General features: G+C 40.8%; 1 protein-coding gene across 9 annotated transcripts in view; it reads left to right on the forward strand.

Moving 5' to 3' along the window:
- The first annotated feature begins 241 nt into the window (after positions 1-241).
- Positions 242-12,903, forward strand: part of ADGRL2 (adhesion G protein-coupled receptor L2) — a 188,612-nt gene continuing 175,950 nt past the window's right edge. For 8 of the 9 annotated variants that reach the window (XM_042952368.1, XM_042952371.1, XM_042952370.1 and 5 more), the window contains exon 1: positions 1,511-1,560. The gene's annotated coding sequence lies outside the window, so the exon portion shown is untranslated. Of the gene's footprint in view, positions 357-1,510; positions 1,561-12,903 lie in introns of those variants that run through there. The other variant, XM_042952369.1, reaches the window with a different exon arrangement.

Here is a 12,903-nt window from a genome sequence, read left to right on the forward strand (position 1 = left end):
GATGGAGAGCGCGCGCCGGAGGAGCGCGCGGAGGACCGAGCGCGCAGTGAGTGGAGTTTGGGGGCTGGGGGTCGGGGTTGAATGGGTGTGTTGACGGTGCGGGGGGCGGGGGGAGGCTGGATGCGGAGGCCCGGGACTGAGGGCGGGGAGGGGGGGGTGGCGAGCCGACGGGGAGGCAGAGGAGGGGCTCCAGCAGCCGCAGGCCGCCTCCAGGGCGCGTTCCGAGGCCGAGTGCGCGCGTCCCTTGCCGCCGCTGCCCGGACAGCCCTGCGGCCGCCCCGCCGGCGGAGCCGGGGCCGGCCTGTGCTCTGGCGGCTGCTTGGCCACCGCCGCCGCCACTCGAACAGCTCGAGCCCGTGAGTGTCCCCTTTCGCTCCCCTCCCCCCTCCTCGGGCGCACCGCCGCCGCAGCTGCTCAAATGGAGTGGAAAATGGCCATTGGGCGGCAATGAGTTATAGATTATCTGCTCCACGTTTTGTACTTAGCTGCCTGTAATCTTCTTTAGAGTTTGCCTGAGCCCCTTGCTGGAAAAATCAGGAGGGAGAGATTTGTCCTTTGCCGCTGTACACGCTAATATGTTTATATGATTAGTCGGACTCGGGGAGGGGGGGTAGGTAGGTGGGGATTTGGGGAGGAGGAGGAGGAGGAGGAGGCTGGAGGTGACTCCAGTTCAGCCCTCGTCGAGAGTCTGTGTCAGGACTTCGCGCTCCCCCGTCTCTCTCCCTCTCTCCCTCTCTCTCCCTCTCACTCTCTCTCCGCTCACACACACACTCGCAGAGGTGCCGGAGCGAAATCGGGAGCTTACCGGAGAATTCCTTGGGATTGTTGGGGGGCAGCTCCCCTCCGTAGCTGTGCGTGGCGTGGCTCTTCCGTGCACCTCCCTGCTTCCCCGAGCCCGTGTCCTCGCCTTCTGCTTTTCGTGGGGCAGCGGCCACCGCTCAGCCTCGGCCCGGAGTCCCGAAATGTGAGGAGGGGCCGCCGCTGCCTCCCGCCCCAGGCCGCAGGGTCGGCGCGAGGGATGCCAGTGCGGCCGGCGCGGACGGCGGGCTGAGGGGCTTCGCCTGACAAACTGAGTTGGCCTCGCGCCGCCGGCGTCTGCCCGCCCCTCCCGCGGCTACCGCTCCGAGGGGACTCCCAAGTCTGCGCACCTCTGTCGGGCTTTTACCTCCGCCACCCCTTTCGCTCTGATTGCCGAATTTTTGATTTTGCTAAGGGAGCGTTCGGTTTGGGGGTGTGTGCGCGTGTGTAAAGGACCCCTCTCGCGGAGCGGCGTGTGGGAAACTGCGGGAAAATGTTGACCTAACCCCAGGAGCCGCCCGGCGCTGGCTGCTTGGCTGGAGGAGGCGGCGGCGGCGGCCGAGCAGGAGGACGCGCCGAGCAGCGGCGCCGCGTCCGGCCGGCGAGCCGCGGCGCTGCCTCCGGCGCGGACTCGGCGGCCGGCGACCCGCGCGCGGCCGGCCTCGGCCCTCACCGGCCGGGGTCGCCGCAGCCCTCTGCTCCTCTCCCCGCGCGGCCCCCCGCGCCAGACGGCCCGCCCCCGGGGCGCGCTCGCAGACCGAGGTAAGAGCCGCAGGAGCGAACAATGTGCCTCTGTGCCGGGCTTCGGAGACCTGTTTGCTTTGCGCCTCCTGCCCGGGGGTGGATGCTGGAGGTGGAGGGAGCCGCGGGTGAGTTGGGGCTCGGCTGTTTGTTTATGTTCGGCCGGGCGGAGGGGGAGACTCGAGCTCGCTCTTGCTGCTCCCCCCCTCCCCCCACCTCCTCTCCTCGGAAATCGATACGCAGAACTCCAGTCCCGTCCAGCCAGCCTCTCCTTTTCTCGGGGAGGTGTTGTAACGCTCTCTAGGCTTCAGTCTGTTTGCAGGGGGGCGTCAGGGGAGTAGGATTGGTTTATGCATTTTTTGATTTTCTGAAAGCTTGGGTCGGGAGGTGCCGCTCGCCCTTTTACAGCCCGTCTGGGGCGGGAGATGTGGGGCGCGCCCTCTGCGGGGCCGCTCTGCTCGGGGTGCGGGGCCCAGTCCCCCCCACCGCCCCGCCCGCTGCAGACCTGTCCCGGGCTGTAAGTGGAGCCCGCAGGCCGGGCGCCGGGAGCTAGTTCGGGGGAAGTGGGCGGTGGGGGGAGGGACCGGGTCAGTTGTTGCGGGGTGTTGTTTCTTCTCGTCGGTGGTTAGGTGGTGTGGAGAGGTGAGGATGACAGCAAAGCGCAGCCAGATGTGGCCAGGCCGGCGCGGGTGCTGGCAACGATTAGGGGCGGCCCCGCGGGGCGGGCGGGTGACGGGGGCCAGCAACCGGCGGGCCCTGGGGAGGGCAGAGAGCCTCCCGGACCCGCAGTGAGAGGGCAGCAGCGGGCCGCTCTGGGCCTGCGGGAGAAGTTGCCGGCTGTGGGCCCCTGGGGTGGCTGTGGGGTTGGGAATCTCGGGAAGCTTGGTTTGTAGGATGGGGGTGCCGAGTGGGGATCCGCTGGGAGGAAGAGGCGTGGGAGGAGCGCGAGGAAAGGGGAGACCCCCGGGCTAACCGAGCGTGGGCTCCTTGATTGGCTGGTGCGACCCGACCCCTCTGGTAGGGAGGCGAGGGCGGGCAAAGCGACAAAAGCGTCCTAGCAGTGGGGAGGCACGCTTGCAGGACTCGTTCGCTTGGGATCAGTAAAGTTTGTTCCTTTCGCCAAACTGCGGGGCTGGGGTTAGGGAAAATCGCTGGAAGCTTTACTTTGTGCCCAAAGTGACGCTGATCGGAGGCTAAGGAACGTATGTCTTTCGCGTATTTTTTTTTTTTTTTTTTTTTTTAATCCTCTGCTCACTCCGTCCTCTAAAAGCATAGTTGGAGGGACAGGTCCTGCGGTGTCCGTCTACTTTCCTGGTCTTCTATGGACTCCTCCCCCCTCATCCTTTCCCCCCTTCCCGGGCCCTCTCATTCCGTTCTTCCTGATGCAAACTGTGTCGTCTCGGATTCAGACCGAGGAAATGTTTTCCTCCTGTTTCTTGAAAGGTGTCAGGCTGCTTAGCAGCTCCTCCAAGCAGCCTGGGAGCGTCTGAGCCGCAGCCACCAACCATATGGTTTCCGTTACAAAGGCCGGGTTCTAAGGCACTCTTCTCCCCACCCCCTCCCCAATTCTTACATTTTCTTCTGCAGCCTTTACAGTTTGTGTACTTCTCTCTTCCTCTTTCCAGAGGCGTATATTTAACGGGCGCTGTTGGTTCATTCATTTCCCTTGTCAGTGTTTGTGTCTGGAACGGGCCCCACCGAGTTTGCCCTTTGCTCAAGTCTAGTTGCACAATGAAAAAAAGTCACATCCGTTTGGTAAATAATTGCCTGTTGGGATGTCTCTTACTAAATCAAGTCTGATCTTGGGCAAACCTTAAAGGATGGGTACTAAAGAGGCAATATGCGTCCATAGCAGAAAAATAGAATGGTTTGTGAAGCGTCTTAAGCAAAATTCCAAGTTGTTATGGGACTCTTGACCTAGGTAAGAAGGTAACTTTGAAACTTTAAATTTAGCCTCTTTATAATACTTGGAAAACCTTACGGAAGAAAATCCACTTCTGTTCAGGTGTGTTGTGGAACTTTTTGTTGTCCCTCCCTCCACTTTCCAGGAAATTTATGCATGATAGAGAGAATACTGCAGAACAAATGTTCTGTTGTTTAGTTCCTTCAGACATTCCGATTCTCTCCTTTTGTTGCTTGCCTCTAAAAGAGGTGCCATTTCACATCATTCTGCACAAATTGTTTGAATTAATGCAAGTGTGAATTCTTACCGTTTGAAGGGGACTATTAGCATATCAAAGGTTTCTTAGCTTCAGCTCAATTGAGAAAACTTCAGCCTGTCTTCCATTTGCTTCCAAGCAGAGGCCCAAAGGGCAATGAGAATTGTAAAGGGTAAAAATAGGGAGGTGGATTCAGGCTGTGTTTCTGAACTTTCACTGTTTTGTAATTATGTGAGCGAAAAACATTGTCTATTGCTGTGGAGCCCTTGCAAATGGCAAGACAATTATTTTCCATTGATAAATGGTTTGTTCCTAGAAAAAGGGTGACCTTTTATTTTATGATAGTCACTGTTGCCTGTCTTTTGGGGTCCCTTCAGTGGAAGAGACTGAGAAAGCTTTTCCTTCTAACTTAATACTTTCCTAGGGCCTACACTTTGTTAATATTAGTAAAATGGGAAAGAAAGGCTTTTAATTAGTCTATAAAACAATAGAGATCTTGTGATAAAGGGACACTCATTTTTATGCCTAGGAAACTTAGTTTTTATTACACTTGCTAAATTAAAGGGAAAAAAATCAATGGAGAGTTTGAATATTAAAAACTCAGCATGAACTTTGTTAATGCAACTTCTACAGCAAGTGTGCATTTGAAAAAGGGTCCTAGGTGATACTCAGATAATTTGTGAATTCTATTTAAGTAGAGGTAATTCTTTTTGAATATTGATTGTTTTGTCTCCAAAATTTTGTATTTTATCAAACACCGTAAACTCAAGAATTCAGCTTAAAGTTGGCTTATTTTTGCTAATATTTATAGCATATTGGTTAATGTTTTTTTACATTTGCAGAGAGATATGTTCTTTGAATTTCTTTTAACAACTCATTATCCGTAAGTGAAGAAACGAGAACAAGTACTTGGGTCATTTGGGTCATTTTATGGCAAGCAGATGGGTCAAGGGATAACTTTTTCATCAACTTCTGGGCAAGCGTTGCTTTTATTTATTTAGCTTAAGATTTCCTAAAGCCTGGTTTTAAGATGAAAATGAACCTCAGAGAAGGTTTTGGAACCCATATTTATTATAGTTTTATCTTTGATGGTTGGTTGATTTTGAACATGAATTTATATTCTTTCATTAGAGAAGGGCTTTTTTTATTTAATTAATGTTCGGACTCCTTGGTTTTATTCTAATAGTGAAGATTAACTGTGATGAACAATGTTGGAGGGGAAAGTATCATTAATTGCCTAACATTTTTAGGTTTTAGTTTAATAAGATTCTTTATTCAGATGGTTTTTTAGTGGCATTCAAATTGTATCATTCCCCTGAAATCATTTTATGATAGTTTATTTATTATTTATCTGGTCCCTTCAGTTGTCTAAGAAGTACTTTTGAGGTAAAAATGCCCACATTGATGTAATTGCTATTATTGCACTTAAGTTGCTGTTAACTAGTCTGCTTTGAATGCAGAGCGGTATAAAGAAAACATTATCCTTTAGAGCTATTAGTGATAATCTAAAAATTGTCTTGAAAACATTGCTCTTCATTTTATATGATGGCGACCCTGAATTCAGCAAATCTCTAAAGGTGTAAAATGCAGTGAAAAGATTTTTCAACATTTCAATGACAAAATTGGACTACTTAGAGAAAAATTAATGTGTTATAGGAGCACTTCAGCTGCCATTTTCAATCATTGTGGGTTACTATGTGTTGGCAACAGAAAATGAATTTAGAAATGCAGATAGCTCTGGGAGCAGGTAGTTGGGGAAATCAGAGTATTAGGTCATGGGGGGGGGTAGAACAAACCAATTACTTCCGGTTTTGATTTGAGAATTGCCAATAAATAGAATTTTTTCAGGCTTTTCACTCTGCTTTGTTAATGGACTAACATCAAAGCAGACAACAAAACTTCCAAATGTTATAAAAACTAATATTAAATATACGGATCTCACATGGAAGTAGTACTAAAAGTCTTAAGGCAAGGAGTTGGAGTTTTTTATTGCTGTAATTTTCACAATCAGCAGAAACGTTAACACCAAGCTTCTGGGCGTTTCCTTTCCTAAAGTAAGCAAGAGGAGAGCATTAAAACCAAGGTTTACTTAAGGTTAGATCTTTATTTGATCATTATTGAGGCTTTCTGTATTTTATTAAAAGATCTAAAATAATATTTTAATGTCTTAAGTAACATAGGAATATGTGAGCTAAGATTGAGAAGTTGGGAAGGTCAAGAGGTAACTGGAAATCTGTACACCATAGTAATAAAATGTTATTGCGGTATTTTCTATCAAAATATTTATTTGACCTAACTTTTGTGGATAAATACTCCAATCACACTTAGTTTATTGACAGATGTAGTATGAGATGAAGAGAGCATTACAATGTACTCTAAGGTGTGGGCTACGCACACTATACCTACCTGAGAGAAATCGTTTTCATTTTAATAAGAATCCCTAACACTTGCCCAATTGCTGGTATTTAGGAACACAGATTAACTGTATTTAGATCAGGAATGAAATACAGTTTTGGAAATTTGAAGAATGTAGTGAATGAAGAATTCAGGATTGCTATTTTTACGAAAAGTCTCCTCAAAGACTGTACACTTTGCCTCTTCATGTTCACCGCATCTGATCTTGAGTCTTGAAGGAGAGGTACACATTTGATATCTGTCTGCTTTTCTGCAGAACAGGTTTACGTAAAATTAAAGCGAAATTCTTTTCAAGCCAGCAAAATTTAAAAATGAAACGTGGGATTATGGAAAAAGGTTCATCAGATTATTTGCAGAAATACCTAGCTGAAGAATTTTGCAAACTGATGATTTTGATCAAGCGTTAAAAAAGCAACTTTAGCTTCTAGACCTCAAGAGGCCTCAAAATCCTGTTTATGTTTTGGTCATATCAGTTCCTAAGGTAATTTGTTTAAATATTAGTTCACATTACCTAAATAGATAACTGTTTTGTAACTATTTTCAAGAAAGTTAAAACATTTCTATTTTTAACATAGATTAAAATCATAGCTTAGTTAACTTCTCTCTTACATAACACTAATTAGTGTAGAGCCCCACCTAAATATTCATCTCTTCAAATAATTCTTGATTGAAGGTTGAAAGGTTGAAAAGTATTTAATCACCCCGATTACTGTAATTAGACTTGATGTTATCAGAAAAATTGAGACTGTTCTCTGAAATCTTTTTGCTAGTCAACATTGGTCAAGTAGTGATTTTTTTTTTTTTAATGTTGTAAGAAAACGCTTAAGAAATGGATTGTTTAACACAGAGATAGTTAATGGTTGGAGTTAGGGAATTAGAATCCTAAAATGATGACATTTTTCTTGACCTAAGTGTGAATAACTTGTAAAGGAGACACTATATAACTGGGTCTGGAATCCCTAAATTTTTTTCAGGACTTCAATGTGGTATTTTGACTTTAGTGTATAGGTTTTGTTAAGTGTATGTTATAAACTTTGAAGATCTCTTAATGCTATGTTGATGTAAGTAGATGTTTTTTAAGTGGATCATTGTGTCATAAGAAAAAGTCTTAATCAACCAAAAATACTTTAAAATAATCTTTTTCGGTCATTTATCTAATAGACTAAATGTAGGCAATAATCTCCAGATACTTCCTAATATATTCTTAAGAAATGATTTTTAAACACTTATTTCTTAAGGAAAAAATCTCTCCTATTTTGCCAATAAAAATTATCTTAAAAAAAGGTAGATGGAATAAAGGAACCTAGCCTGGTGCTTAACACCTGCAAATAAAGTGCAGCTTACAGCAAAATACTATTGATTGCTTTGAAGTACAGAGCAAGTTTAAATACAATTTGTTTAATTACAACAAAAATGCAGTTTTATGAAGTAATATAGTTTGTCTTCTTAGAGAATTTTATGCATTGTGTAGTGGTAAGTAAAATCCCATCACAGTTGTATAAATTTGTTCAATTACCAGAACGGCTAAAAGAAAAAAAAATCAATTTACATTGAAAAGCAACAGAAATTAGATTACCTTGGTTAGTAGGAACTTGCCAACAGTGTCTAAATTGCTTAATAATATCAAAAGCTACCATGTTTCACAGTGTAAGGATATTGGTGCCTGTTTTAATATGCATATGTCTTGTTTACTTGGTGACTTTTGTTATATGAACATTTTTTTTTTTTTTGCTTTCCCTTTTTGTTTTTATGGAAGGTATTACATGATGTACAAGAAACCGTTTCTACTTGCATCTTCTGTTTTGTTTTAGAGATTTTTTTTTTTGGTAGTAGTTGCTTTTCTGGATTTCTAGAATTTGTAATCAGCTGATCTTTCAGATGAGTGTAATGAAATATGAGATGTAATTTTAGGAATCGAAAGAAACTTAGTCCATCAGTATGAATAGCTAGGTTATTATCAGCAGCAAAACACATTTGAAAAATTTTTACCACTGACTCTAGAACTGTAAGGAATTTTAAGTCTTAAATTCTTGTAGCAATAAGGTGGCATGGGATTCATCCTAGCGGATAGCGGGGCACCTGTTTTATGACCACCTTGATTCATTCTGGCACCCAGATTTCCCGAAGTGCGAGAACAGGCACAACTGCTGCTCACAGCCACCCGGCTGTTTTTAGGTCATGAAGTCAACTTCCTGGAATTTCTGGGGAAACCAGTTGAAAAGGGAGGACAAATGTCACTTTAAATAGAGATGTTTAAATCAGATTTCTGCCTGAGGGTAAAATTTAGGTCTGTTTTAGCCCGGATGTAATGTCTCCCTCTACAGAGCACAGCATTAATCACTACCTGACAAGAAAACCTATGTTGAGCAAAAGGGGCCCCTGTTGGTCTTGTCATTGATTTTTCCAATCTGTGAGGAGTACGTTATAAACATTAAGATTCACGCACAGGGATTACACCTTAATCTCTGAATTTCAGTATTGAAATTAGTTGCCTTAAAAGAAGCCTGTCTAAAGCAAACAAAACAAAACAACCCCCCCAAAACAAAAACCAAAACCAAAACACAGAAAAACTTTGGGAGACTTTTTATAAGGATAGATTCAATATTTTAGTAAAAATATAAATATTACAAAGCAGGCAGGTTAAGCAGAAGTTAACATTCGGAAATAATGACCAAATCTTAATTCTGCTTAAGATGCATTAAGTAACTTCAAAAATGTTGTTGTTGCTGTTGTTGTTTTTTAATCTGATAGTAGAAAAAAGACACAGATAAAAATGAATTGTTAGTTCTTGGCCAGAGAGATAGAAGAAGTTGAAAAGGTGGGTAACTTTAGACCTCTATCAGTTCAAAGGCATATTATTTTGCTCGAACAAAACCAGATACAACCCTGTATCTTTTTCTAGATGAATAATAATATCTTTAGCCATTGTAATAATGAAAAATGCACCATGAAGTTCTTCATAAAAGAAAAAGGGTTAGTTTTGCTCTTTCAGTTATTAGGTAATATACTTTAATTCCTTTCTTGATCAAATATATACACACATGTACATACATAAGCATAGAATTTATATTCTTTTCCTTTGTATATATATCAATAGCCAATAGCTGTCAATAAATGTTGATATATATACAAAGGAAAAAGAATATAAATTCTATGTTTATGTATGTACATGTGTGTATATATTTGATCAAGAAAGGAATTAAAGTATATTACCTAATAACTGAAAGAGCAAAACTAACCCTTTTTCTATGTACGATTAAAATATCTGTTTTTAAACTGATTTTGAAAATGATATGACCTAGTTAATCTCTATTTTGTTCTCAAAGGTATTTACTGCCTTTGGATCATGAAATGCTTGTGCTACCCCCACTTTGTCTCATTTTGTAGGTATTTTTACATCAGCTCATGCCTCAAACAGATTATTGCCCTGGATTTCGATGACAGAATAATCTAACCCCAATTACTGTCAAAAATGGTCCTAGGCTGCAGGGGTGGGCTTGGGGGGGTGGGCTAGGTGACCTTGCTTGTGACTAATGCTTTCTCTTGTAAAGGATAGTAAATAGCGTCTATAAAGAGAGCAAAAGAGATTTCTGTTTTGTTTATAAAGAAAGTTCTAATTTTAAACATTTATTCTTAAAATGGAATACTGTTACGGCCGTTCTCCGTATAATGAGTGAATCATTATAAGATTTTAGATAAGGTCTTTAGTTGATACATTTCTGTTTTATGTAGATTATATTTAGTTAATCAATTCTCAACTGCAATTAAGGTTAAAAATCTGTCAAAAATGATTTTCCCTGTGTCTTTACTTTGAAGCAGCGTGTTTCTATTTCGAATTACTATTTTCCTTATTCCATTGGTACTTTCCACACAGAAATTTTATTCCTCTGCCTTGAAAGCCTACCATTTTTTACTGTTTATTACTATGTTTATTGATTAGAACTTACAGAACACATTTTTTACACAATATTTTCTCCACTCATCTTTGTGCTCTTTATCTTGAGATGCTTATGATGTGTTTTAATTCTTAAAATTCCTGGCTTGGCTGTGGGTAATGTCCAAGACAGTTTGGGAAACATTAATTTCGGTGATGTAAGCTTATGCATTTGTATCCCACTGATTGTGCATAGTTTTGAAGAATTTGAAAAAGGCTTAATATATTAAATGAAGAATTGGTTCACTCTATGCATCTTGTTTTCCATTTTAAAAAAGGTGGGCGTAATTCTAAAACACTTCATTTTGCTTTATAGGCATCAACAAATAAAAATTATACTAGAATTATGATGTCCTAGACCTTTCACTCTCACTAAGGACATTTAATTGTTTTTGTCCTTTCAAAATTCCGTGAATGTCATGAGAAGGATAATATTTGGATATTAGGTGCTTCCTCTGGATGGCTCTATAGATGAGTAATAGTGATTTCTCCCCCCACCTTCCTTTTTTCTGCTGCAAATGTTGTGGTACCCATAGCCCTGCTGGAAGTCACTTTTCATATTGTCTTTGGTTTTAAACTAGGTCTGAATATTTAAAAATATAAGTGAAAAAATTAGATTTTTCTTCTAAGTAAAACACTCACTACAAATGCTGCTTGTTATAAGTTGCCTTTCCCTTTAACCTTTTAACCTTGTTTTCTTTAAGTAGAAAAGAAATTTAACTGATACTTCTGTATGTTTAGCATGAAAGTGAGCACATCTTTTATAATTTACATTTATTTGATAAGGATCTTAGTTAAAAAAACACTTCATCAGCTTGTCTGTTCATTTATAGAGAAGTCAGACTGAATGCCTCAAATTTCTAGTCACTGCTTGTATGTTATAAAGGTGGCGTGTACATGTTTGAAGAGAGAAATCAGGGAGACATGAAATTGTCCAACAGTAATTTTTTGGTAATACACTGCCCCCAAGACTTTGAAACCACTCTTAACTTTCTTTGCCTTTTTACCCCGTTCCCTTTGCAGAGGTGCACCTTATCTCTGTGTACCCGAAGAAAGGAATATAGTAAGGAGGAGAGTGTGTAAGGGGAAACCTAAAACAGATTCTGAAAAAAATATATAATGGAAGGGATATTTATGGAAGGGATATATAGTGGATTTGCATTTTGCGAATCAAATCAGTTTTTCTTTTTCTTTTTATACTGAATTAATGAAAATAAATTTATTTTTTCAGAAGTAAATACTTCCTGACTTAAGTTTTAGCATCAATCTAAATAAGAAGAGAATGTAGAAGTTAACTGCGTTTATTTGAGATTCATCTTTTATCTTTCAATGGAAGTCAATCCTAAAATACCACCTTTGGTTGTTTACTTTGGGATCAGAAGATGCATCAGATAAACGTGTTGAACAGCTTTGTTTTGGGTGGTCTATCATTTCAGGCTTGTGCTGCGTAAGCAAGGTAATGTTTTCTTTTCCTTGAAATACACTTTGTAAGAGTGACTCCTGGGTGACTTTGAAAAGTTTGTATATCCTGCCTTCTCAAGCTGCATTCTTAGCCAAGCTGAGGGACAAGAATAATCATGTTGAACCACAAATTTTCAGAAGCAGTTATTTTAATCAGATAATTGCTAAGGAGGAGACTCTCGATAATAAGATTTTTGTACAATGGTGACCTGCATCTGTACCAGGCAACTGCTGCGTGTTTCAGATATTTTTGCTAACCCTTGTTATTACCTGCAGAGGGAGCTTGTATATGAGATAAAATAATCAAGGCAGTATCAGTTGGTACTGTTTTTTTGAAAATTATATTTTTGACATACTTAAAATTTTTGAGAAAAATTGTTCTAAGGAAAGTAAAGTATTTGGGATTAGCCAAGTAGTGAAATTTATAGTGAAATTTAATATACTAAATGCCCAAGTATTTATCATCTCCTGTATTCACAGATCACAAATGTGCTTTTTACCTTTCCTTATTTAGTAGAAACTTGAAAGGTAACAAAGATAATGAATCAGATTCATTTTTTGAGGTGATAACTATTTTTATGATTGGCCAAAGCTCCGGATGTCTGTAGAACTGGGTCTTATTTAAATATCTAATAATTGTTGAAAGAGACATCTGGATTTTTTAGAAAATTTTGCAGATTAATGTAAAATGTTATAAAGTGGTCACTGAATAGTAAGTAGTAAATTCTATTCCTCTACATTTAATTAGGAGATCAAATTAGATGAGTTGTATATGCTGTTTTCTGAAACAAAAATGATCACTTTGGATTAATGACTTTTACTTGCAATAATGGACCGATTAGTGCAGTGACACTTAAACAGGGACACTACCAGTAAGGACCTAATATCAAATGGTTTAGAAAATTGCTGACTAACTTGGAAAAAAATGAATGCAGGCAAGATAGATAGTACTTAATTTAAAAAACTGAATTATATTTATGAACATTGTGTCAGCTAAATTTCTAAGAAATTATAAGCCAGATACTCAAATACTTGAGAGTTTTGTGATCAGGTGTTTTGGTAATCAGGATGAATCAAATGCCTTTAGTGGCATTTGGTTCTTTTAAGTGAACAAAATTTTTCATATCATATGCGTAATTGTGCCAGGAATTTTAAGGATGGGATAGAATATTAAGTTATACTAAAAATGAGCTTATTTATTTTTATTTTTACATTTTAGTAAAAATGTTACTTCAGAATTTGCTTGTTGGAAAAAAAGAAGGGTTATCCTTTTACGCATCCTTGAAAAGAGATGTAATAGTTCATTTTCCCCCGTAGTTTACCAAGGAATGATAGGACAAGTAAAAATATTTATTTTGTATTTTAAGAGGCTTTGTTTCTTAATGAAATTCATTG

This window comes from Panthera leo, chromosome C1 (genome assembly GCF_018350215.1).
Source record: "Panthera leo isolate Ple1 chromosome C1, P.leo_Ple1_pat1.1, whole genome shotgun sequence".
Taxonomy (NCBI): Eukaryota; Metazoa; Chordata; class Mammalia; order Carnivora; family Felidae; genus Panthera; species Panthera leo.